This window comes from Psammomys obesus, unplaced genomic scaffold (genome assembly GCF_907164565.1).
Source record: "Psammomys obesus unplaced genomic scaffold, mPsaObe1.curated_primary_1811, whole genome shotgun sequence".
In the NCBI taxonomy this organism is placed as follows: domain Eukaryota; kingdom Metazoa; phylum Chordata; class Mammalia; order Rodentia; family Muridae; genus Psammomys; species Psammomys obesus.
This window is the reverse complement of record NW_026587382.1, coordinates 247,183-250,069: the sequence shown is the minus strand read 5'-3', so window position 1 is coordinate 250,069 and position 2,887 is coordinate 247,183.

The window sequence follows — 2,887 nt, the reverse complement described above, 5'->3', positions numbered from 1 at the left end:
TTGATGCAACTATGTGCCAGAATTCACTTCCCATATAACTAACTCCCTCCCTCCCTCCCTCCCTCCCTCTCTCTCTCTCTCTCTCTATATATATATATATATATAGTCTATATGTCTAGATAGTATAGAGACTCAATGCATCTATATGTATTTTTTAAATTTGCCTGTCCTTTATGTTTTAAAGTTTTTTTTAATTTAAATTCCTATTTTTGAATATTTTCTACCCATATGCAAGTGCTATATTTACATCATATCTGTGCGTCCCTTCTCCCCCTCCAATTCAACCTGCATTCCTTAACTTTCTCTCAAGTCCGTAACTCCAGGGTTGAGCATACTGAGTTTATTCAGTACTGCTCAAGTGTGAGTGTGCTGAGGTGGGTCACTTAGGAATGGACAGCTATAGGGGCTCATCCCTGGAGAAAGCAGACACTTCCTCTCAAAGCAGCCATTGATTGCCTGTACCTCCTCATCAAGGGAGTGGAACCCCGGGAATTTTCCCCCTTTGTTGTGGTATGTCAGCTGGTAGTGTCATTATGTCGGTCTTATTTCTGTGAACATATTGTTAAGATTTGTATTTCTTTCACCATTAAACTCTATTTGTTTCTACCTTTATTCTATTCTGAGTAATAATACTAAAAACCGTGGTCCAGGAATATTTTTCTATGTGTCTGTTATCAATCTGTTTGGGGCATATGCTTGAAAGTGGAATTGGTAGTTCTTATGGCTGAGAAACAAAGAAATGTTCAATATCCTTAACCATTAAGGAAATGCAAATCAAAACAATCCTGAGACTCCACTTACACCTGTCAGAATGGCTAAGATCAGTAAAACAAATGTCATGTGATTTCAATTATTTGAACTCTGTTAAAATTTGTTTTGTGGCAGAATGTATGGTTTCTCCTAGAGAATATTCGTCTCAAATTATTTTCTAATCTTGCTGAATGGGAAATTCTGTGTACATTTGCTGGGGCTAGTAAGTCTGTAGTCTATGTTATATTGTGATATTTTATCTGGGTATTATGTCCATTGTTGAAGGCATAGCTCTGGAGCTTATTGTCATTGCTATAAAATTAGTCCATTTCTCCTCATTCTGTCTGTTTGGTACGTATGTATTTATAATTGTTTATTATTGTGAATTAAGTTATTTGTTTTTCTCCTCCTTTTACGATTGTTTTATTTAAAATATGATGCTGAAGATGGCTAAACGATGCTGAAGTCCTCAAAGGCCCTGGTGCTGAGGCTGTGGTGAGCACCACTCTCGTTGGGTCCAGGCACTTCACACAGGATTTTTTGCATTTGGATGCAGTTTTGGTGCAGGATGATGTACCAGGAAAAGATATGTTATCATTTTTAGTCCACCTTATTGCCTATGCAATGTGCAATTTTTTTTAAAAAAAACCATTTAGTTGGCAATAAGTAATTTTTTCCCTCTGTACTCGTGTGCAAATCACGAGGGCTGGCAGCTTGGCAGTTCTTCACATACTGAGTCTGAAATGCACAAAACAAAGCAATCCATCAGGACTCAGTAAGGACACCTTTACAGTCGGAGCTAACACCTGCTCAGTAAGTGTCCTAACCTGGCACGAGCCAATGCTAGACTCCCAGGGCCGTGGAAGAAGAGAACAGAAGCTCCAATGAGTCTGTGCATCCCTGGACACACCCAGAAAACAGAATGCTAAGCTTTGTTACAGGCTATCAGAACGTGACTGAGTGTGGACAGGTAATCTCAGGTCCAGTACCCATCAATTCCGTTTAATCGCACATGCGCATGCACACACCCATGCTTACGCCTCTCTACCTTCCGGTCATGTGTACTAATAACCCCTCACACCTTAAGGTGGCTCACAACTGCCTCTACCTGCAGTTCCATGGGGATCTGGCCATTTGTGTGTGCATATATCTACACACACACACACACACACACACACACACACACACCAATTAAATTACAAAAGAACTGTGGAAGAGTAAAAAACCAAGGATGGTGTTATGTTGTGCAGGCACTCAACTGGACTGCCTTTAGGGTCCTGACAACTCTTATGTCAGTACCTATGTCCTATGACATCATCTGGGCCAGGTACTTAGTGGCTGGTCTCCCACTCCCTCGCTCTGGGGTGCCCCCTATCATGTCTGTCTCTCTCTCCTTCCCACTCTCTATCTTCATCCAATAAACCTTTTTCATATAATATTTGTTGTGTGCATCATTTTAAAAATAACAGATGATATAAAACATACTTGGATTTTAGTTAATAAGATTAGCAGTGGAGTGGGTAAGGATAAGGATTTAATATTAGATAACTTTGAAGAAAAAAAATTTTAAATCAAGGTAGGTAAAGTAGCTAAAAGGAGAAAGGTAGGATACTGTTTGAGTTGAAAGATCTCAGAGACTGTTAAAGCTGTGGGAGGTTTTGATTAAGAAGTAAAAGGAGGAGGGGTAGGAGTAAGAGAAAGATGAAAAGTTATGTAAAAAGGAGAGCTCTACTAGGAGGTGGTGGCTACAGAGAATGGCAAATAATGCCTTATGGGACACAGGCGGAGAAACATAAAACCCAATATACAATATATTGTATGTTGAGCAATATACAAACAAAAGCAAAACCATCATGAGACACATAAAAAGAATAGAAAGTAAAATGTGGGAAATAAGAGGCAAAAAGATTACTTAGGGGCTGAGTTACTGGCACAGGTGGGCTGAGTTGAAAGGTGATGCCCTGAGACCCCCCTGGCTTTAATAGGTTCCATGTGGTGGTGTGTAGCAGCGGAGAGAATGGGAGCCAGTGATGGCTGCAGCCTCAGCTTTCTTGGGAATCTTTGGGGCTCTTGGAGTCAGAGACCTGCTTACTCAGCATTCTCTGGTTGCACACTATTCCCTGGTTCCTTGTGTTCT